Genomic DNA, 24,891 nt, shown 5'->3' with positions numbered 1-24,891 from the left:
TGAACCCTGCCTCTGGGTCCACTTCAGCCCCCACACTGCTCCCCCCACACACACATGTGCACAGGCCTCATTAAAGCCTCCGGATTTCTGGTTGGTCCATTGGACTGTTTTTCGCCATCCCCAATGTTCAGGAGACTTTCCTAAAGCTTGGGTAGGGTGAAAACAGTTGAAAAGGAGGCTGAAACTCAGCTAACAATCATGCATATGTGCACAGGAGCTTACATAGGGAAATGCCTCGTGTACCCTCAGTTATGGCTTCGTGTGGCACCTGTGACACCCATGCCATAGGTTTGCCATCACTGACTTATATCATTTATCAAATTGGCTCTCCAGTTAAAGTAAGATTATCAGAGGACGAAGAAGTTGCAAGAAAAATGTTGCAGAAAAGTAAGGATTTTGTATCACTTTGTGTCTATCTTGTGGTCATCTGGTTTTTGCAGCCTGGATACAATAAGCTACCAGATACAGACAAAAAAGTAGTAAACACTAGCTTAGTAATAAATTAACTGCACCTACAAATAACCTTAACAATTTCTGGTTTATGAATATAAATTTTAGTATGTAATCATGAAAAGTCAAATGAAAAGATGAATGGCTTGGAAGAAATACAAAATACAAGAAATACAAAAAAAACCTGGAAATCATAAATTGGAAACTTGGAAGGAACTGAAAAGATCATCTAGTCCAAATTCTGAAATGTGCAAAAAAACAAAAAAAAAACAAAAAACTATTTAAACCATCCAGCCTCTTTTAAAAAATGGAAAGCTTCCATAGATAAATTGTGCAGGTTTGTATAGATCTTAATTTCAGAAAACATTACTTTTATTTAAAGAAACCAGCTGCAACTTATACCCTTTATTTCTGCCTCCGGTTTCTATGGCAACAGAGTAACAATTCCTATGGCACCCTTTTGTGCAACTGGACATTGATGTTGCATTTCCCCCTCTCAGTCTTGTTTTTCTTAGACTGAACACTTCTTCATTTGATTATTTGATTCATTACCTAGAAAGGACACCGTACAAAGAAGCAGTTCAGAAAGGGATGGGTGAAGGTAGAGAAAGAAACAAAACTTTTTGTTTGATCTTCGTCCAGTTAATGGTTATTAACATTTTAGTGGAGACAGATCCCTGAAACTGAAGATGCTGAAGAGAAAAACAGAAAAAGACTTTGCTTTAAACAGTGTAAGGAGCAAGTAGGATTATAGGGAGAAATAAAGGCAGAGAGATAATGAATGAGTTGTGGCTGGAATATTATGGAAAACCACCATTTGAAGTTTTAGCAGCATTGCAATGCTGCCTTTGTCCTGTTTTAAAATTATTTTATGCTACAAGTAACATCATTACCATGTTTTTAATAATCATTTTCTTTTTTTTGAAAAAAGTTTTATTAAATATTTACAATAAAATTACACAACAAAAGACAACATATACGATATATACGCATAAAATGAATATGGAAAAAGGAGAGAAGAAAGAAAAAAGGGAAGAGGAAAGGAGGATAAGAAAAAGAAAAAAATTAAAGCATTCTGCTTTATATATAGCATATTTGGTATCATTATTTCAAAGAACGACCGACACGCAATACTGCATATTACAACGGTGGCCAGAATTACATATGCTCAGTGCTGGAAAGAGGAACTCACACCAACAATATACAATGTGATAACTAAAATATACTAGGTAGTTGAAATGACTAAATTGACTTACGAACTGCAAGATAAGGACATGGAGGACTTTCACAAAAGCTGGGACAGATGGTATATCTGGGTTGCAAAAAATAAATTAAAATAAAATAAAATAAAGTAAAATGAAAATAAATTAGAAACCCCAAATCCAAATTTAGAAACAATAAATTTAAATATCATCAACAAACATTAACAAACTATAGCACCACTATACCATTGAAGAAAGAAGGATATATGATACAATGATATGGAGATTATAAGATTGTACTTATGTATTAAATGTATAACAACTGTAAAAAGGAAGATTTTCCTTTGTAAATTAGACGTAAGCTGCACATAAATCACACTACTCTTTGAGTAGTGCCAATTGTAAATAATGATACCAAATAATCATTTTCTTATTGCAATCCTAACAACATACATGTTCTACTTTGATGATCAATAGCTTTCCAAACCATCCTAAACAAAACAGTTGTAACCATGGAGCTAAACAAGATTTTAACAAATGAGTCTGGGGAAGAGTATTGGCTAGGTGTAAAAGAGAAGAGTAAAGATTTGTCTTTTAAAAAAAAAAAACTTTGTTAAGTACAATATTTATTCTGGATATATAGGGTTCAAGTCCTAAGCTCCCTTATTTGGGAGAAAGACTTACTCTCATCAATAGGATTCACAGACATGGATAGACTGTAGAATCAGATATTGATAGCATTATTGGGATTGTCTCGCCTGAATCTTATATAATTGATAATTTTAATACTGTTTCCTTCCAGTTTCAGATTTGATATACCTGTGTAATAAGCAGACAGACTATGGATCAACCCTTCAGCAAGGTGCTGAATAAAATATCTGGTCTAAGATCTCTCAGAGACTTGAGGCAGAATAAACATGGCTATGGTTGTTACTTCATTTTCCCTGTGTACGCCAGACTTTTCCATCAAGGAAGGAAGGCAAAGTTTCTTGCTTTTTAAAGAAACATATGTTGATGACACTCTGTCTATGTAATTCCTCACCAGCCATGAATCAAAATTCTGCTGAGAGTTTGGTTGATTGTGGCACAAATACATTCAGTAAAAACATAAATAAATATATACTTTATTTGGAAAATCTGTGGAAAAATCTGTGGACAAGAACTTAGACCTATGGTTTTTTTTCCCGGCTGTCACAGTTGGAAGAGAGGCACATAAATATTTAAAGCACTATATTTCTTTTTTGTACAGCACCCAAAGTCACAATAAACAAAAGAGCCACAGGGATATGAATAAACTGAAATTGATTATATCCCATGCATGAAACAGTAACTTCTGCAGCTTGAGCTTTAGATGTGCATTCCTGTAGAGCACACCACTGTTTTTAACAATTTGTGACAGAATGGCAAAATAGCCAAACGAGGTGTGACATAATTAGTCCTCTATTATTCTCAGAGCTATGTTTTGTGAATGTTTACACTTAATATGGTGGATAGAATCATAAAATATTCAGTGGGTGCCTGAAATTGTCAAGAACTATGGCATTTTAAGACATATTAATGTAAGCATATCTTGTCTGTACCATAAATCTTCTATAGAAAATATCAATTTCTTATTGATGGACTGTATTGACAGGCTTCAATACTTTCTTACAATCTTTATGTTGGAACCCACAATTTTTAAACTGAATTGTTCAGCTCCCTTGCAAAATGCATCTTGCCTGGACTGGATATTCTTATAATTTTTGTGTCAGATTTGCAGAATGAATCATGAAGAATAATATGGAGACATGTAAGACAGCTCGTCTGCTGACTTTACCTTATCATCTGTATATTCAAACTATGTCAAAAGGAGTAAGGAACAATATATGTTAAGGAACTGAACAACATAAAAGAGTGTGAGTCAACCAAGAACTGTTCTTCCAAAGAAAGTGCTAGATGCATACTGAAAGCTGAGATGAAGACTTGTCCGCTGAAATAAAGTTGAAAGATAGTCAGCAGACAAAGCTGGAGTAAATTAATATTATGGGGAAATCTGCTTTTCACAAATAATAATTAGTTTGAATAAACTTCAATAGTATGACAGCATGTCATACAACATTCTACATTAGCCTTCCTTAAAGTCAGGTCTTCCCAGAATTACCTGGTCAACTTGATTATTGCTAAGAATTTGGGGGATTGAAATTCACATAGCTGGAGGGCTTGTATTTGTGTGAGCTGTGCAAAAATTGGATTCAGAGATTTGATTCAAGGAAAAACCATTTGACTCATTCATCTGAATCTGGTTTACAAACTGAAATTGTTTCTGAGTCTATCAATGGATAAAATTAGATGCTTTTATAACTAACCTTAAAAAAAATAATCTGGAGATTCTACTGCTGCTTTTCCCCCCTCCCTCATCCAAATTTTTGAAATTCCAACATATAACATATGGCATTGCAACAATTCAGATTCTTGGGAAATCATAGGTGGTGGGAGAAAGAGAACTGTATATGATCCCTGATATTGACAAGCACATATTTTAATGCCTCAATAAACTCTCCCAATCAAAGCTCCTATGAGCCCAAAATAATTTTGATTTTCTTTCTCTGATGCCTTGTTTTTATTTGCTTCACCTATTAGAATTTGCTCCTTATTGCAATACAAATCCATTTGGAGGGTGGGGCAATAGAGAGCCAAAACATTTTTTTTTTGCTCATGTAACAAATTGTGCCTTTTCATAGCACCAATCCTCTCAGTAATGAACACTCAAAGTTATTGAACAGTCTTATGTATTCTGGAAGTTAATAAGACTACATTTATCTATGCAATGTATTAAATTATATTTGAGATTATAGCATTCGAGACAACCAAACAATAACAATAGTCAATAACTCCAATCAACAGTGCAGAGGTTAACTCAGCCCCTTGGGCCTTTGAAAGTCTAAATATAACAAAGTGATCTTAAGCAATGATGAACAATCTGAAAATTTATGAAGGGATCAATGAGGTGAATAGTTTGGGAATCTTTGGATTACAGTGATTATAGATTTAAAGGGGTTATATAAAGGAGTCCTTGGAGAGGGGACGTGCATACTTAGTCATGATTTATTGGGAGTTGGTTTAGGTTTGAGAAGGGTTGAATGTTAGGATAGTTTTGGGTGATGTTGGTTCAGAGGATATGGTTTAAGGTTTGTTGATCTTGGTTGGTGGTAGATTGCAGGTTTGGATGATTTTGGTTGATGATTGTTGGGAGGGTTGGTTGGTGGGATACATGTCTTTGTTTTAATGCAACCAACATGGTAATCGATGCAAAGGTCGGTTTGTCCTTAGTCTTGGCATTTTTTAAGATCAATTCTGAGTTCACGGGATTTGATACGTTTTAATATCGATATGTCAGGTCTTGAGCATAGGTGGGTGGTTTTTGGATTTTAGTCTGTTAATAAATTTTATAGTGTTGATGAATATTCATTTGCTGAGTTCAGTTTTGCAGACGACCCTACAAAATTTAAATGCTATTGAGCCATCTCTATTTAAATTCAGTGCCATCTCTAGATATTTCAATTACTTCCTCAGCTGGTAATTTTGGTGCAATAATCTTATAAATCGTATCTATATCTGGTTCGTTTGTGACATCAAGACCAAATAGAATGGCATTATTGCACTCCTGCTCTCGTTCAAGGGTATCTTTGATAAGCAAGGATATATTGTTTGGGTTGTTTGTGTATTGATGAGGTAGTGGTTATTGAAGTTGTGTGTATATTTAGCCACTCAGAGTCAATTTGGAGTGGCATATGAATAAATAAATAAGCAAACAAACAAACAGACAAACAAATGGTGGAGATGGTGGTTGTAGATGATTGAGGTGGTTGTTGATGAGTTGAGATAAGATTATGATTGTTTGAGTTACCATTTGATTGAATTGAAATTTTATTTTCCAAAGATGTAAAGTATGCTTGTAAGCGTGCTTCCATAAAATCAATGTATTCTTTTTGAGATGATAAAGTTGTTTCTAAGTATTCTTTTTGTGTTTTTATTTTAGTTTCAAGGTTATTGAATTTAGAAGACATGGTGATTAAATCATTAAGCTTAGGTAGACATGATATACAGAAGTGAAGAAAAGTGGGAGCTTTTTGAAGGAAATAGGTTACATTTTTATTAATTTCAAGGCATGTGTTGTGGGGATAATTGGCATTTATTGCATTCATTTGTATCATTGGTGGGTTTGTTACATTTATAGCATGTATCATTTTTAGTATCATCCATTTTGGTGCATTTGAATGCAGCATTTTTAGATTTTTTTGCTTGCCATGCTTATTTAATTTTTTATTTACAAAAAAAATTATTAAAAAGATTCTTATTTACCAAAAAGATTCCACAAATGGGATTCTTGGGTTTGTATAGCAGCTGCTAAATCTTGAAGATGCAGTCAGGTGGTAGGGAAAGCTAGTAGAATGCTTGGCTGCATAGCTAGAGGTATAACAAGCAGGAAGAGGGAGATTGTGATCCCGCTGTATAGAGCACTGGTGAGACCACATTTGGAATACTGTGTTCAGTTTTGGAGACCTCCCCTACAAAATGATATTGATAAAATTGAACGGGTCCAAAGACGGGCTACAAAAATGGTGGAAGGTCTTAAGCATAAAATTTATCAGGAAAGACTTAATGAACTCAATCTGTATAGTCTGGAGGACAGAAGGAAAAGGGGGGACATGACTGAAACATTTAAATATGTTAAAGGGTTAAATAAAGTTCAGGAGAGGAGTGCTTTTAATAGGAAAGTGAACACAACAACAAGGGTGCACAATCTGAGGTTAGTTGGGGGGAAGATTAGAGGTAACGTGAGAAAATATTATTTTACTGAAAGAGTAGTAGATGCTTGGAACAAACTTCCAGCAGACGTGGTTGGTAAATCCACTGTAACTGAATTTAAACATGCCTGGGATAAACATATGTCCATCCTAAGATAAAATACAAGAAATAGTATAAGGGCAGACTAGATGGACCATGAGGTCTTTTTCTGCCGTCAATCGTCTGTTTCTATGTTTCTAAGATTTGTGATGTAAAAAGGAAATGCTTAGAATATTTTTGCCCAACCTTGTAATCCTGCTGCTACTTGAAATGATCAATCTTGGAACAATTTTAAACCATTTATACTATTTAGTTCTCAATTCCTATCAAAATTTCCTGAGCCCAAGGGATCATAAAATAATCTCTAATGGTATACCAATTTGTTACTAGACTGGAATCCTCCACTAGCCAACTAAAATTTTCTGCTTATCTCCCTCTTGGGCATAAGGACAATAGCTTTGCTATAAGAATATTTTCTACCAACACCATTTTAGTCTTTTTGGCTACACAAATCCTGAGCCTCATTATGGAATGCTGTTCAGGAAAGGGAGCAGAAAATCAGGAAATGCACTGTTCTTATGTGTTATTCTCCCTTCATCTAAATGCATATTATTGAAATCCAGTTTGTTTGTGCTGCTAATTAGCTTTTTGGTCCCTATACCGATTCTCTTTCATTCACTGATTTTAAACAACCAAAACATACTTCTGTGTTGTTTGTTGAATTATTGTCTGTCTTTATTTTAGGCATGAGTATAAGCCTAAGGTGTCGTTAGAGATAGGTGAAGGTCTGAGTTTGTGTTTTCAACTTAGGCTACTGTTCATAGAATACAGACCATCACTAATACGGCTCAGACAAGTATTTTATTGTAGGCAAGTAACAGATCAACACAGATGGGTTTTGAAATCATCAAGTAAATCTTGATTATTTACTTGATGATTTCATCAAATGTTTTGTTAAGTTTTCTCTTCATTTGACCAGGTGGAGGTAGCAGAATGGCAGTTCCACCCGTGCTAGTAGGCACTACTAATGCTATGGCATAGAGAAAAAGAGAGGAGGTTTCTAGTGGGGAAAGAGAGATAGAAGATATGGAGTGAAAGAGAAACAGTCTGGCAGAAGAAAGGGAGATAGAAAACTGTTTTGTTCTCAATTCAAAGTCACATGCAGTTTAATCAAGCGTGGGGTGGTGGGAGTTCACAGGGGTTCGGAAGAACCTCTAGCTCGAATTCTATGCAATTCAGAGTACCCCAAAATCTCACTCCTGGCTGGTCCTGCCCAACCAACTCCTCCCAGGGGTCTCCACATGACCTATTTTGGATGCAGGTAAGTGCAGGGCAGATGCAGAGGCCCAGGGAGAGCGAAAAGTGGACCTACCAAAAGTTTGGGAAGGCCAAACTTCTAGAGGGCCTTCAGAGCCTGGGGAGGCTGTTTTCACCTCCCAGAGGCTTGAAGAAAACTTTCAGAACCTGGGAAAGGCAAAAATGCTCTCCTCACTTTGGTGCAGAAGGCCGACTAGGCCACACCCACCATAGTCATTCCCACCCACAACTGGGCAGAGAACCCCTTGCTAAAATTTATGAAGCCTACCCCTTGGTAGAATCTTGTCATAGCTGCCCAGGAGAGGGCTTTGCCTATCAAAATTCCAATCAAGGGAATGTGAGTAGGGCAACTAATGGGGTGGTATTCCATCCAATTCCAGGCAATCCCAGCCCTCTGGAGCATGACATTGTTTTCATTGTTCAACATTGTTCATTTTTTAAAGGCAGTTTCCTATTGTTTGGTTACCATAAGATGGATCTATAGGAACAATGAGTCACCACCATTATCTTGGTCACTGGTGCACTTCTTTTTTTGTCGATGATGATGGTGATGATAATGGTTTGTCTTGTTTTTAACTTCTTCGCAGAAGTTTGCGAGGTGCATAGTTTCAGGCAGAAACTATTATGAAATTTTTGTCACACAATTTAATTTCATCAATCAGCCTCTGAACTCAGATTCATGAACTGAGTGAGGGAGTCTTGGTTCACAAAGTTCACTCCTTTTGGGAATGAGCAGGTGGGAAAAGTAATTTAGTACTTGTCAAATTAATGTTCTTTTTGGTCGAGATTGCAAAAAGAGGTCCAGTAATCTTTTTAAATGTTAAAGACAGAAGTACAAGAAAAAGAAATTCTTTGATTTGCCTTGGACACGTTATAAAATTCTCAGTGCTGAGTGAATGCCTTGAACAGAGTTAAAAGGGACCTTTCAGGTCATCAAGTCCAACCCCCTGCTTAAGCAGGAAATCCTACAGGACCCCAGCCAAATGACAGTACAATCTCCTCTTGAAAATGTCCAAACTTGGGGAGTTCACAACCTCCGCTGGCAGGCCTTTCCACTGGTTGATCACTCTGACCGTCAGGAAGTTTTTCCTTATTTCTAGGTTGAATCTGTCCTTGGTCAGCTTCCAACTGTTGTTCTTCGTCTGGCCCTCTGGTGCCCTGGAAAACAGTGTGACCCTCTCCTCTCTGTGGCAACCCCTCAAGTACCTATAGACTGCTATTATGTCCCCCTTAGCTCTTCTTTTTTCTAGGCTATCCATGTCCAGTTCCAGCAATCTCGCTTCATAAGTCTTGGTTTCTAGTCCCCTAATCAGTTTGGTTCCTCTTTTCTGCACCTTCTCCAGAGTTTATATGCCTCTTTTGAAGTGTGGTGTTTAGAACTGAATGCAGTACTCCAGGTGTGGTCTGACCAGGGCGTTATAGAGTGGTATTAATACCTCTCTGATCTTGGAGTTTATCCCCCTGTTGATACAGTTTAGGATTGTGTTGGCCTTTTTAGCTGCTGCTGCACATCCACCAAGACTCTGAGATCCCTTTCACAGTCACTACTGCTAAGTAGGGTTCCCCCAGACAATATGCGTGTCTAGGTTTTTGGGTTTTTTTACCTAGGTGAAGGACTTTACTCTTCTCGACGTTGAACATCATTTTGTTAGTTTGGGCCCACAGCATTAATCTATCTAGGTCTTTCTGTATTTTGAGCCTATCCTATAGGGTGTTGGCTATCCCGCTAGTTTAGTGTCATCTGCAAATTTGATTAGTCCCCTCTCTATTCCCTCATCTAGGTCATTGATGAAAATGTTGAAGAGCACAGGGCCCAGGACAGAACGTTGTGGTACCCCACTGCCTACCTTCTTCCATGTGGATCTGGAGCCATTGAGGACAACTCGTTGGGTGCAGTTGGTCAGCCAACTGTTTATCCATCTGCATGTGTTGTAGTCTACCCTGTTTTTTTTCCTAATTTGTGGATTAGGAGATTGTGATCTACTTTATCAAAAGCTTTGCTGAAGTCCAAGTATATGAGGTCAACTACATTGTGTTGGTCTACTGATTTGTTTATGGTGTTGAAAAATGATATGAGATTGGTTTGGCATGATTTGTTTCTGACAAACCCATGTTGGCTGTTGGATATTATCTTGTTTATTTCTAGGTAGTGGCAAAGTTGTTTTTTGATTATTTTCTCCAATATTTTTCCAGGTATAGAAGTCTGATTGATCTGTAGTTACCTGGGTCAGTCTTTTTACCTTTTTTGTGGATGGGGACTACATCAGCTCATTTCCAGTCTTCCGATAAATCTCCTGTGGTCCAGGATTTTTGGTAGATGAGAAATGGTTCCACGATGGTCTCTGCCAGTTCTTTTAGAACTCTGAGGTGTAGTCCATCTGGTCCTGGCGATTTGTACTTGTTGAGCTCCCTCAAGTGGTCCCTTATTGTTTATGTTGAGTTTAGTTCCGGGGTTTAGAAATGCAGACAAAGCATTTGGCAAGGAAGACAAAGCATTTGGCAAGGAAGAGCGAGACCCCTTGTTTCATTTGAGCTTGATATCTTTTATCTTCATCTCTTATTGGTTTGATTTTTCTGATCTGTCCAGAGGTGGGTGGAATGCAGCTTTAATAAGTTACTGTTATTGTTGTTGTTATTGTTACTATTATTGTTTATTGTTTTATTTCTAAGAATTAGTGCTACCATATCTTGGCATCAAAGAGATAAAATCACTGCTATCTCTGTTTTAGAGATATAACATTTATATAGATTTTTGCAGCTGAAATCAATTTGGTAGCCAACTGAGATAGAAACCATGATTTACTTTAGATAGGTCCTCACCAGGTTTGTTTATAAATATATGAACTACAAACTCTTTGCTCCCATTAGTGGCCCTGAAAGTTATGATTTTAGAGAATCATAAAGAATGATTATATCTCTAAATTAGGGCATTTATCATCTTTTATATCGCACTTTCTTCTCCAAAATCGTATTAATAAAGTTGCAGATATCAAACCAAAACTGGACAAGAATGGAACAAGCTAAAGTCCTCTCTTTCAGGTTATACTTCCAACATAATGATTCTGACAGCCAGCCCTTTCTATACATTCTTTGGTTTCCAATGACTAGACGAAACAACTTTTTCTTGAATTTATCATAATATGCTTATTTTGACAATAACTTAGTTATATGGGACATTTCATTTCTTTATTTCAAATGTTTCCGAGGTTTGTTGAATTTTTTCTTGCTCAGAACTCCTCGTTTTTCCCTAAGAGTTGTAATGGTTAAACTTTTGAATGTTTCTACTAAAATCTGGTAGGGTAAATATCCCATAAATATTTTATCCCCACCTGTGTTAAATTCACCTAATTTTACCGCAAGTTGGACAGCTTTAGGTAATTTGAAACTCCCCCTTTATAAATATTGGAAAGATCTTCTTCTAAAATGAATATTTAATCTTGATTGAACTGAAACAAATGTAGAATTTAAATCAAATCAAAAGGAGTCTCTCTGTAAATCTTCAATTTCCAATCTGAATTAAAATAGAGCTGTTCTGTAAACTAAGCAGGCAGGAACTGAGCTGAGACAGGTTGCAAGAGAAAAACAACCTTTATTACTAACAGCCAGAACAAGGCAACTCAGAACAGCAACAACATATAAAGGAGCTGTCAGACGGATGGACCAATGACGAGGCTTTAATTTCCTGCCTGCTGGCTGCTCTCATCTTAGGTCAATCAGAAGCGACCGGCAGCCAACATGTCTTTTGGCGATGGCCTAAGTCCGAAGACTTAACATGAGTTTATTCTCAAACGCCTAATATTTATGGGATTATAGTTTAACTTATTGGTTTTGTTTATTAGTTTTGAATGAAATGTATTGAGTGATTTTCAAATAAGCTTAAATATTCCGTCCTGATTTGTAGGACCAAAAGCTGTTACAACTATTGCTGCCCCAAAAAGCTGGCTTTATTCCTCCACCTTATTTTATCTAAAAATACAGGAACCAATGAACATAGGAACGATATGCAAGATCTTGAATATCTAATCACTGAGCCACAGTGGGGCAATGGTTAGAATATAGTATTGCAAGGTAATTCTGCTAACTGTCAGCAATTCAATTCTCACCAGCTCAAGGTTGACTCAGTCATCCATCCTTTTGAGGTTAGTAAAATAAGAAGCCATATTGTTGGGGACAAAATGCTGACACTGTAAACTGCTTAGAGAGGGCTGTAAAGCACTATGGAGCAGTATATAAGTCTAAGTATTATTGCTATTGCTATTTTTTTGTTATACTTTGACAGCTTTCCAGTCAAGAATCAAACAAACTCTATGCTAACATATGAAACAACATTTATCACCACTGTAATCCTCTGAATAATGGCTGATATCCACAAAATTTAAGTATCAGCCACTGTATAAGCAATCATTTTATTTTTCATTTATTCAAACCCCCTGTGCTTGGAATAATTATTCACTTGGTAATGCTGATTTATCAGCAAAGTGAAAATTCAAAAGGCAATTAAAGAAATTCAATTCCCTTCTTCTATTGCATATGTTAATATCCTGAGGACTTACATATTACATAAATAAATTAAATGGAAGATCCAATGCAATTTGATATTTGACAATTATTCCAGAATTGCTATATTATGGTGGTGGTGATGGTAGCAGTAGTGAATATTTTTTTAAAAGTAGAATTTCAATTTTTCTTTTAGAATACAAAAATTGAAAATCACCAACATTTTCTCAGAATAAAATTTGTGAGATATTTGGCTCAGTTTAAGGTTTATAATGTACAGAATGTAATGTACCAACACAATTTTATATCTTTTGGGCTTAAAATTTAATGAATATGATGTTGTTGTTGCTGTTATATTTATTTATTGTTGTATTTCTATGAATACACTCCTAGAAAGTCAGTCCAGGCCACAAAATATGGGCAAAAGAACTATAGGATTCAAAAGAGGAAGAAAATACTTTGGAAGTTCCAAAAGAGGGAATTGGTAAAATTAAGATGGCTTCACTTTTTCCAGCCCAAAGTACTGCAGTAAGGAATATGTAGGCCAGATTTTTAGAACCTCTCTGGAAAAGAAGAGGAGGTGGAACAGAGTGGGTTCCTCCCAGTTCAGACTTGTTTTTCAGAACTGGTAGTGGGAATTTCCACCCATTCGCCAAACCAGGAGGGATGGCTGGCTGCCCAAACCTGCAAACTGGCTCTCTCGGCAGCACTACAGGCACCGTCATCTTGTTTTTTGCTTCTGTGCATACTCAGAAGGTGTTTTTTGCTCCAAGTGGCTCACTTACCCCTCCCCCACTGGCAAAAGCCTCCCAGGAAAAAACTCCAGAGTTTGTGACATTTGGGAACTCCCAGGAAGTTTCCCTGCACAGGTTTTGGTGGTGGTGGTGGTGGTGGTGGTGGTGTGTGTGTGTGTGTGTGTGTGTGTGAAAAGTGAGCTCCAGGTGGTGACAGGTGGTGATCCAAAGGGCCTGGCAGATGTTCCATGACAGCACTGCCCGCCACTGCCTAGATCTCGCTTTTCGCACATACACCCCAGTGTTCGCCCACCCCTGAGCCTGCAAGGCACTGGTTTGCCGCAAATTTTGAGCACTGACAGATGGAGGAAGTAGCCATTTTGCTTGCAACCATGGTGTACCTTTCAAAGGACACTAGGTTTGCTTATTTCCTTTTCTAATCACATTGGAAAATTGTTTGTTAACTTCTTTGTGCCCTTTGTTTGTTCATATATCTGGCAGTCAAATGTAAAATAGGTTTTGAGGCCGATGGGATCACCGATGGGATCACCAATCCCAGGTGTGATCACAGAGGCAGTCCTCCAGCAGTTAGAATGGGAAGCGATGAAAATATACACACCTATGTTTGGGGCATGCTAAGTCAATGATACATTTACCATCATTAAGCAATGGGACAAAACCTGGATGTACTAATCAGCCAGAACCCAGATAGGAGCATCAACACAGAGGTGTATTGAAAAACTACTAGCACGGATCGCATGTTGCACAATGAGAGCAATCTCCCTAATGCGCATAAAGTTAGCTGCATACGGACATTGTTTGGCAGGATAGATACCCATTGCAGCACATGGGCAGCCAAACAACAAGAGTGTGCATACCTCTACCAAATTTGCATGCGCAATCGAGAGATTTCATCCAACGATATTTTACACCCAGTGCCTGGCAACTGGTTGAAGGTGCAAGTGGAACATCAATGTGGAGGGTGCTCCCATACATACAAGGGAAATCCAAAACAGCTGCACATATACTTGCACCACATGGGGTTAAAGTGGTGCATAAACCTGACCAAACCCCGAGGAAGAGAGTAATGCACCCAAAAGAAACTTTACCAAAAAAGGAAAGTTCCTCATTAATTTACCGTATAAACTGTAGAAATTGTGCAAGCCACTATGCAGGAAAAATGGATAAATTACTAAAAACCAGGGTGCACAAGCATAAGGTAGTGGTCCAATGCCAAGGATAGTGCCCCCAGATGTGGACCCATATGGAGGAACAGGGCCATGAATTTAACTTCCAGGCCCACAACAAAACAAAGGGAGGCCGCTCTCCGGAAAGAAGCCTGGTTTTCAAACAAAACTCCCTTAATGGACACATTGATGTATCACCAGCATATCAGATGTTAAGATACCAGCAAAGGCCATGGGGATGAATCATTAGGGTTATATGGAAATCTGTAAAAAATCCCCTACCGCCCATAGTAACATCCTAATGAAGGTGGGGCAAACGTTCCGGGGATTGCAATGGCTGTTGCCTCTTCATTTATAAATATACCTGGAACTTGCATTCTTAGGACAATTCTCTCTCTCTCTCTCTCTCTCTCTCTGTATGTGTGTGTGTGTGTGTGTGTGAGAGAGAGAGAGAGAATAGCATTTTTTTTCTTGAAATCATGTCATTTTCTCTATCTTGTTGCCCTTTAATCTGAAATCCTGCATAATAACCCTGTTCTGCCGGGCTCTATGGTATGAGTCTCCTGAAAATTCAAGGGTTAAAATTTCAGACACACACACACTTGAAAGTTCAAAAACAATGTTCTTTATCACAAAATTCAAAAGAAACAAAGCACCCTTTTTGTATTGCAAAGAGCACTCGTCCCAAAACAACTTTGTAGGCTGTACAATTCCCTTAATCAGTCCTTAAGTACTTAGCTAGCAGCTGTGAAGAAACGGCACAGCCCTCCTTCTTCCACGAAGTGTGTCACACACACTTTGCTCTGCTTTGATTTCAAAGTCATGAAAAATCAACAAATAAAGTCCGGAAACAGCAAGGCACGGTCCTGAAGAAACAACGATCAGATAATCTTCCACAACAGCCAAGCCAGCATGCTGTTATTTATATCAGCAGCTCTAATTGCTGGAGCCCCACCCAAACACAGGTGGCCTCTCTTATCTCCTGTAATATTTCTTCAATTAGTCTCTTCTATGCATAATTCTGAGCCTGCATGGGTCTAACACTTCCTCATCTGAATCGACCGAAGATAATGGAGATTGGCTTCCTGGGCTGTGTGCCAAGCCCCCCTCTTCCAAGTCACCCTCACCTTTTTCTTCATCTGATGAAACTGCACTACCTGAATCTGTCGGCAATAAAACAGGCCTATGACATGTTGATGTTTTCCCTGCATCCACCTCCACATTCCTTGGGGCAGGAACTGGGCCAGAGCCAACCACAACAAATCCTAACCAACGTGTTCCAAGCATAAAACAGCAATCAAGCCAATCACAAATCATGAGATTTCTAAATCCTCAAAACTACCATGTTTCTCCAAAAATAAGACCCTGTCTTACATTTTTTTGAACCATGAAATAAGCACTTGGCCTTATAGCCATGCACTCAAAAGCCCAATTCGGGTTATTATCAGGGGATATCTTGTTGCAGAAGAGACGGAGTAACGACTCGGACACAAGAGCTGGATTTAAACTTGGGTCATTTTTATTATAATAAATTTGCATAATTTATTAATTAAATTAGCATAAATTTGCATAAATTTGCATAAATCAACATACTCAACTATGACCCGGAAACAATGGACCTGCAGGGTCAAACAAACACTTCCGGGGCGGAAATGACGTAAAAGGTCAACATTCCTGGGCAACTATGGGCGTAATCGATGCTGGTCCAGGTGAGGGACCTCTCCCTCACCTGAGACCCTGCCATACACTCGCATGAGGGGGGTCCCGCCGGCTCACCCCTACCCTGGGACTTCAATAGCGGGACCCAAAGACAGGTTCCCCCCAAGTGCGCAGGTAGCACCCACCATGGTCTTGGAGAGAACCTGTCAATCATCCCCAAAGATGCCCAAGGGAGAACGCGCAGTTGCTGAAACCACCCAGATTTCCGCCCCTAACCTGCCTACCCAATGACCAGAGGTAAGCCAATTAACCTAATTAAATGCAAACACCCCCTAACCGCACATCCATCTCCCCAGTGTGGAATGGGCGAAAAAACAGCCTGGCCCAATGGGCGAGGCTGCAAAAAATTCCCATTCGGCCCCCGCAGGCGACCCCTAGGCACACTGCAAAATAGGGAAGGGCGGGTGGGTGTCTGCTCAGGCAACCAGGTCCGGGCGAAAAGGCTGATTCCCGGCCTGCTGCCCCTTAAATAGGGCCAGCAGGCCCCGCCCGGACCCGACGTCATGCCCGGCCACGTGGGCAGGGCATTCCCGGCCGAAATCTCGTCTCGCGAGATTTCGGCCGAAAACAAGATGGCGGCCGCCATCTGAAGGGTCCGAGTCTGCCCGGCCCTTCAGCAACATCGCCGTGGGGCCGGTGAGTCAGCCGGCGTTATTGCAGAAGAGACGGAGTAACGACTCGGACACAAGAGCTGGATTTAAACTTGGGTCATTTTTATTATAATAAATTTGCATAATTTATTAATTAAATTAGCATAAATTAGCATAAATTTGCATAAATCAACATACTCAACTATGACCCGGAAACAATGGACCTGCAGGGTCAAACAAACACTTCCGGGGCGGAAATGACGTAAAAGGTCAACATTCCTGGGCAACTATGGGCGTAATCGATGCTGGTCCAGGTGAGGGACCTCTCCCTCACCTGAGACCCTGCCATACACTCGCATGAGGGGGGTCCCGCCGGCTCACCCCTACCCTGGGACTTCAATAGCAGGACCCAAAGACAGGTTCCCCCCAAGTGCGCAGGTAGCACCCACCATGGTCTTGGAGAGAACCTGTCAATCATCCCCAAAGATGCCCAAGGGAGAACGCGCAGTTGCTGAAACCACCCAGATTTCCGCCCCTAACCTGCCACGGAGCGGGGGTCAGATCTCTATCTTGGCCCCCCGACTCCCCCCTCTATCTGCGCCAGCTCACGCAGAGACCTCTGCAGGTCCTGTAAGAAAATGGCGTTCCCCTGTTCTGACAGGTGAACGCCATCGGCCCGGTAAAGCCACGGCCGATCTACAGTGATGAGGGGATGGGCCACTACAATCCCCCCTAATTCTTTGACAGTTTTTCCCACGGCCTTATTCACCCTGCGTCTAACCCGGTGGATGGCCCTAAGGGAAATGGTGTCCCTCCAAACGATCCTTGGGAGGATCTCTGACCACACCACTTGCGTGGTGGGCCATAACGTGCGAAGCCGCCGCAGGTCTTCGCGCGCCTGGACGATCAACGGTAGACCGCCAAGCAGGCATAGGTCATTGCCACCGAGGTGCAAGACCAGCCATCTGGGTGCGGCTATGGGCTGCCGACCACCCAGTCCCATCTGGGCGCGACCCTGGGTAGCCGCCCGCCCAGCAGCGCCGGGTACCGCCCTGAGATGCTGAGTACCCAGCAACGTCGGTAGGAGACCCTCCCACCGCATACCCCTCCGGCCCATCCAAACAACATTGACCCACCGTCCCAACGACAGCTGGGTCCCGATGGCACTTCTGGCTGCTGAGCGGCCGGCCCAGAAGACCATGCTGTGGCCACACAGCAGCGCCGTCGGTTTCTGCCTGGACTGGGAACCTGGAAGAGGACACACACAGAGAGGTTACCTAGCCTAAACCCTGCCCCGGATCCTCAGCGGGCCTAACATAACCCAAATATGCCGCTGACTGCCAGCGGCCGATCTCCTGAATCCGTTGGGCCGGGAAACCAGAAAGTGCCGCGCTAGTGGCGGCGCCGATACGGAACGAATGCGTTCCATAGCCGGCAGGATCCATGCCTACCTGAGACATAGCCTTAGACACTATTGCCCAGAATTGATAACGGGTCAGGGGGGAACCATCCTGGTGTATAAAAAGGTACCCACGCCCTGACCCACGCAAAACACAAAATTGCTGCAAAGCAGCCACCGGGCAAACAGACTTATCGGTGGCTGCACTAAGTTCAAGTCTAACCCCTCTGTGTAACTGATCTGTCTTGGAGTGTCTCACCAAAAGAGAGACACCCCCCTGTCTAAAGGTCAGATCAGCGAGCTGGAAGGCGCGGAGCGACACGTCAGACTGCGAGGAGGCCATTGCCTCGCTGACCCTAAGGGCCCCAAAAAACATAACACAAGTCGCTGCCCTGAACAGCCGAACCTCGTAAGGAGAGGCACACAGACTGCCAAATGTCTGATTAATCAGAGACAGCTGCTGAACCGTCAGGGCCCGACGAGCGTCAGAGGGGAACCCCTGTCGCTCCCTCACCCAACCTTCCAGCATCCTCCGGATGCGAAAATCACCCGTAAAATCACCAAACCCCCCCGCCTTGGACAGAAAGGCGAGGCCGGCTAACCTAGCCCTGATAGTCCTAACTGAAAGGCCACGCCCCTTCAGCAGGACACAGAATTCAGCTAGGTGCTCAACCGGGGCAGGCCAGCAATGGGGGTAACCCTTACCCAGCCTGAAATCCCCAAACTCCTTACCTGCACGCTGATAAGCTCGCAGGGTACTAGGAGCTACCGATAAGGCGATCGCCCTGGAGGCCTCGTCTCTCCAGCTCTCGAGAGCCCGCCCAGGCTCCACAGGTGGGCTGGAAACACCTCCGGCGACTCTCGGGCCCACGGGGCCAGGGTCCGAAACCTGGACAACTGACCACGGGACAAGGCGTCAGCCACCCCGTTATCTAAACCAGGGACGTGCCTAGCCAAAAACAAGGCGTTCAGAGACAAGGACCTGTGCACAAAATGGCGGACAAGCCGCATCACCCTATCACTCTTAGAGGACAGGGCGTTCACAACATGGACAACCGCTAGATTGTCACACCAAAAATGCACAGTCTTATCCCTGAACTGCTCCCCCCAGAGCTCTAAGGCCACTATTAAGGGGAAAAGCTCCAAAAAAGTTAAGTCCTTAACCAATGAACAGGCACTCCATTCCGGAGGCCATGCCGACCAGCACCACTGGTCACCTAAAACTACCCCAAAACCGCAAGTCCCTGCGGCGTCGGAACACAACTGCAGCTCCGCTTCCAAAAGAAGCTCCTGCCGCCAGAACGACAATCCGTTAAAACGTTCCAAAAACTCCCGCCACACGCAGAGGTCAGCCCTGACTCCTGCACATAAGCGGGTACGATGGTGGGGCAAACTTAGCCCCTTCATCGCATCATACAACCGGCGAGAAAAAGCCCTACCAGGCACCACTACCCGACAGGCAAAATTAAGAATCCCAGCCAACTCCTGGAGCTGCCGAAGAGTAACCTTCCTGCAGCCCAAGACCGCCTCAAGCTTGGACCTGATTTTAATCAACTTATCCAGGGGCAATCTGGAAGATTGCTCCACTGAATCCAATTCAATACCAAGGAAGGTAATCCTGGTGGCAGGGCCTTCAGTCTTCTCGGAGGCTAAAGGCACCCCCAATTGAGCACAAAGGGCTTCGAAGTCCCGCATCAAAGCAAAGCATTGCTCCGATTGCGCAGGCCCGGCCATCAAGAAATCATCAAGGTAATGAACGACGGACCCCAGGCCACTCCGCCTCCTGAGCACCCACTCGAGGAAGGTACTAAAGCTCTCAAAAAGGGAGCAGGAAATAGAGCAGCCCATCGGCAATGCCCTATCCACGTAAAACCCACCTTCGAAATGGAAGCCCAGCAGCTCGAAGTCACCTGGGTGAATGGGGAGGAGCCGAAATGCCGACTTAATGTCGCATTTACCCATAAGGGCCCCCACCCCACACTCCCTAACCATAGCCACGGCCGCATCAAAGGATGCGTACCGGACAGAACAAAGCTCGTCAGGAATGAAATCATTCACTGACTCCCCTTTTGGAAAAGACAAATGGTGAATCAACCTAAATTCACCACTCGCCTTTTTGGGGACCACACCTAAGGGGGACACACGAAGATTCGGAAAGGGCGGCTCCGGGAAGGGCCCAAGGACCCTGCCCTCCGCCACCTCCTTTCGAATCTTAGCCCGTACAATGTCTTCATGTCCGACAACCGACCTGAGGTTGTCGGACATGAAGGCCCTCCTAATACCCACATAAGGGATCCTAAATCCCTCGGAGAAGCCCCTCAAGAGCAACTCAGCTCTCGGGCGAGGGTGGTAGTCGAACAACCAACCCTCGAGCACAGACACCCTAATTGGACTGGGCCCCTTTTCCCCCAGCTGGTGGGGGAGGTTTTCCTGGACCCCCGCCCTTCTTCTCCGCCCCTTTCTTGGGGCGGGGACAGACTGAAGCTGCATGGGACCCCCCACAATTCCCGCAGGCATGCTTGTACTTACAAAAGGGACGAAAACACGCCCCCTTTGCAGCAAACTCATGACAAGCGGGCGAGGCCCCTTTGCGAGCCACACCCGGAGTCGCCTTGGCCGGCGAAGCCGCGCCAGGCTCCTCCTCCATAAAGTGCCCACTATCCGTGCGCTCACACCCTTCCTTCCCGGACATATGCGTGGCCCGGAACCACAGGTCCGGGACCACCATATCCCACGGCAAGTTAGGCTCCACCGACATCCTCATGCGGAAACCCTTATCATAATGGCGCCAGATGGTGCCCTTATATTCAAAGTGGGCCCTGGCAATCAAGTCTATATACTTAAACATGGCAGAGGCCATAGCCGGCTGCCGTTGGATCACCACAGACCCATAGGTAAGAAAGGCATACAGCCAGGAGCTGAAGCATTTCGTTACCTTGGTCTTCTTTGTTTTCTCCCCCGGGACAATCTCTTTCTCCTGCTTGGGAACCTCACGGTTCAAAAGCGAGAAAAGATCCACGTATTCGCCCCGCCAAATAGCCTCCTTGACCGACGGGTGAAGGTGGCATCCTAGAGGGGTGGACGGCAGCCCGCACGGTATGGCCCCCGCTTTAATACAAGCGAAGGGGTCCCATACCGAGTTGGCCGCCACACCAAAAACACCCGCCCCATGGGGGTAGGGGAAAACCGGGAGCGGGGGCATGACAGGAGGGGCCGGAGGAACCCACCCCCCAGCCCCTGGCACCGCTGGTGTCCCCGCAGGACCCGTCCCAGACAACGGAGCAGCGCTGGCCGCCGTCGGCCCCGGAGGAGGAACCGGCGGAGCCCACACCTGCCCGCAGGTGCCCGCGGGGGACCCAAAAAAGCTGGACCCACTCCCGACCCCCGCCGGGGGAAAACCCGGGGCGGGGGGAGGAAGAAAAGACAGGGATGTGTTGTGTGGTGCAGCCTCACCTGCCCCGTACGGGGTTGAAGACATCCACGGGGGGCCCAATGGTGCGGGGCCCGGGAAAGCCGCCATCGGCCCTGCCGGTGCCTGCCGTCCGAACGGAGCCGGCTGCCCAGCCTGGGCCGCCGCCGGATCTCTCCCCAACGCCGTGGGCACTTGATCGCTGGACGCTCCGGGGACCGCACCGCTCCTCCACTGCTCGAGCTCATCGAGCCTCTCCAACACCCTGGCCCAAGACATAGCAGGAGAAAAATCAGGTTGAGGGGCAGGAGGCAACGAGACCACCCCCCCCTGTTCAGGGACCACCCCCGCAGTCCCCTCCCTGCTGGCCCGAGCCCGGGCAGAAGGCCTAAGGGCCCTCCTGGGGCGCGCCGCTGGTGGAGCCATAGGAGTAGTGGCAGGCCTCTTCTTAGGAGCCATCACACTTTTCCCTTGTATGCAATGAGCCACTAAAACCACCTAGGCCGAAACCCCCAGCACGAGTGGCAGGCCCAACTCCCCCACCGCAGGGCCCTACCTAGGGCCTGGGAGCCCCTGCTACCCCCTCAACCCCTTTATTGGGTATAATGCAATTATATATATATGACACAGTATTATTGTTTAATATATTAATACTATTGGCAAGCCTCCCTGCGCAGGCAGGCCTTAAAGGCCTGCAATCCAGGAACAACAACCGCCCAAGACCGGGGCCCCAGACCAAACACCCCCCACGCGCCCTCCTCCCAGCCGGGAGGAGGTTACCAGTCCCCCTCGGGCCCGAGGGGGATCCTGAAGACAGCCTCCGTGGAGAGGAGCAAGGCCTCAACGACGTCTTGAAGCAGCTAGTAACAATAATCGCGCCTCAGATAAACCTCGTTGGCTACGATAGCACTTTTCGCCCCCTCGGTAGGCCACAAAATGGCGGCCGCAACACGAGGGAGACCAAAATGGCGGCCGAGCAGCACCAAAGAAGTGTCTGCTCAGGCAACCAGGTCCGGGCGAAAAGGCTGATTCCCGGCCTGCTGCCCCTTAAATAGGGCCAGCAGGCCCCGCCCGGACCCGACGTCATGCCCGGCCACGTGGGCAGGGCATTCCCGGCCAAAATCTCGTCTCGCGAGATTTCGGCCGAAAACAAGATGGCGGCCGCCATCTGAAGGGTCCGAGTCTGCCCGGCCCTTCAGCAACATCGCCGTGGGGCCGGTGAGTCAGCCGGCGTTATTTTGGGATAACAGGGTGCTAAATAATTGTTCAGGAACTTCAACTCCCTACTATTTTCTCTTGGTTGATTTCTAACTGAACCATTGAAACAAGCTAAGAAATTCAGTAATGCAAGAAAATCATCAAATGAATTTGAGTTCTCCAGGTCCATGAAATAGTTAATCAGAAAAGGAAGTGTATTTCAGATGTTACATGCAAAGCAGCAGCTTTAAGCACACATTATTTTGAGAAGAAATTATGATGCTCTATTTTCCAGATGAGTTGTTAAAAATACTTGTCCAGAATGCATCACACCTATTTATTTAATTTGACAGTTCACAAGTAGATACAGCACAATGCAGGCATTATCGCTGCAGAGAAGATTAAAGCTTTGTGTTGGCATTGATAAGAAATAAAGCATAATGTCAAGTGCTTTCGATCATAATAATCTTGGCTGTATGTAGTCTAAGTTATTACATTTCTTAAAAAATAAAAAAAGAGAAATGTTTAACCAAGAAAATCCAATAACTAAGTGAAAGATCCATTTTCAACTGGCATGAAAGCAAACAGAATAGGGTTTTGAAGTTATTTTGAATATTCCCTGCCTCTCCCCCCGATAGCATTGTTTTATTGTTTGCTCTGAATTTCCCATTTTGGAAAAGAACACTAAAACTCTGTTGTAATTTCTCTGCTTTATAAGTTTACTGAAGAAAATTCACCTAGAATTTTCAATATGACCTCATAATGATGATGGTGAAATGGGTTACAAAGTTAGCCAGATGTGACATTGAAAAGCTGAATAGATAAATGGTTGGGTGTGTTCATTGTTTTGAGAACTGTATGATCAACAGCTCGACCATCAACTACCATCTATAATCAAACCTATAAGAATGTTGTTTGTTCTGATCTTGTCCTGCCCTGTCCTGCTATTCATTCTGCACTTATCAAAGACAGGGAATCAACAGTTACTCAGAGTAGCATTTCTGCCTGCTATTTATTTTTTTTGAGTGTTGGAAAGATTTGTGTGATTATGTCTAATTGCTCGGGTTACCTATGAAAGTGCATTGACTGATGAAGAAAATTATTTAATCTAGGAATATTGTAGAATTTTTGCAGGGCAATTAGAATTGCACCTTTTCTCTGAGATGCTTTCCATTTATATTTCTTAGCAAAGCTCTTGTGATGAAACCAGAATCTTAAACTAGTTTTATATGCCAGGTAAGAGGATCTACAATACAAGATATATAAGCAATGTCTTTCCTTCTCGCTTTTATTTTTTAAAATATTCCTTAAATAATCCCAGAAGTTGTTGTTTTTAACATTTGAGATATTTATGTCGATGTGCAAATGTTGAACAGTAATGTAATTTTTTTTTAAAAAAAAATTAAAACTAATTTTTATCTCTCTGTTCCAAATCCTTCATGTTTCATTCAGAGGTGGGATTCACTTCCCTTCTCTACTGGTTCACAAATGTGAGTGTGGCCTTCTGCGCATGTGCAGTGCTTGCACATTACATTGGGGTGGGTGGGCGGAGCCTCCCACAGTTGCTGGTAATGGCTTGCACGATCTGGAGAGAACCAGCAGAACACCAGCACTGGTTTCATGTAAGATTCATAGAGGAAAGTATTTTCCTTTCTGGGCTTTTTCAAAGGCAGAAAAAGATATGTTTTCTGTTTGTATACAATCTCCAGATATCGGAGAGATCAGTAGTCATTACAAACTAAGAAAAAAGACTATATTGGACTGTCTTATCATCACATGGATTCCAATATTATTCTGTACCTTTCAAAGTTCTGCATCAGTTTGCAAATTCAGAAGCAAATAACTTTAGCTGCCCATTGTTATGAGGTTGTCACTATGCATATTTATTGGTTTTACAGCAAGTGTCACAGATTTTCCACAGGTTTTTATGGACAAGACCACAGAATAGTTTTATGGATGCATGCATTGTCTGTTACATTTTTAAATTACTGCAAAAGACTCTGATTCTTTTTTTCCAGCCCTAATCCTTACCCAGACCTGGGCCATTTAAGCTATTGTGGACTTTCCAAACTATTTCCATGTTCCTATGCACTGCAAGAGTCATCACAAGCTCCTTATTTAAACCAGAGATCAGCTCAAACTTACTCTTCCAGCCTTCCAGTCATGACCTCCTCAGTATTTTCCTGTGATTAGTTCTCACTACAATCCAGAATAGACCTTTCTTATCCCTGCTCCAAGTTCCAGATTCCACTTTTAGGAAAAGTCTCTCCCCCACCCATTCCATCTCTGGGATCATTTCTCTCCTTCCTTTAATGTCTGTGAAATGCTGAGAATCATTTTAAATGTTTTAAGAAACAATTTGT

Source organism: Erythrolamprus reginae, chromosome 3 (assembly GCF_031021105.1).
Source record: "Erythrolamprus reginae isolate rEryReg1 chromosome 3, rEryReg1.hap1, whole genome shotgun sequence".
Lineage (NCBI taxonomy): Eukaryota > Metazoa > Chordata > Lepidosauria > Squamata > Dipsadidae > Erythrolamprus > Erythrolamprus reginae.
The sequence above is the reverse complement of the archived record's forward strand: the minus strand, read 5'-3'. Positions refer to the sequence as shown.